This window comes from Sinocyclocheilus grahami, unplaced genomic scaffold (assembly GCF_001515645.1).
Source record: "Sinocyclocheilus grahami isolate Dianchi unplaced genomic scaffold, SAMN03320097.WGS_v1.1 scaffold3200.1, whole genome shotgun sequence".
Taxonomy (NCBI): Eukaryota; Metazoa; Chordata; class Actinopteri; order Cypriniformes; family Cyprinidae; genus Sinocyclocheilus; species Sinocyclocheilus grahami.
In genome coordinates this window covers 24,592-24,979 of record NW_015508358.1, presented here as the reverse complement: position 1 = coordinate 24,979, position 388 = coordinate 24,592, and positions in this window count along the sequence as shown.

Genomic DNA, 388 nt, shown 5'->3' with positions numbered 1-388 from the left:
AAGGAGGCCACAGTCGGTTCAAGTAACTGCAGACTAGTCATCCACTCTGATGTCGCATTTTCCAGGCAGGTTAGTCTCTCCTCGTGCGCTTTCACTTCTGAAGTTACCGCCATTAGTGAATTGTGCACCTGTTCTCGCAAGGATGATATTTCTTTTCAGAACTTGGTTGCATGCGTGTCAAACTTTTGGTGAATTCCAGCTTCCAAGGACTTGATCGCTGCCATTATTGTAGCACCATCAGTTATGCTAGCTTCATCTTTGGCTGACTCTGTTGCGGAGCCTTCGACATTGAGGCGTAAAGTTCAGATATATCCCTCAAAACAATTTAGCAGCTGTGACGAGTAGGTTAAAATGCGTTGTAACTTATGTGGAAAGTAAATATAGCAAT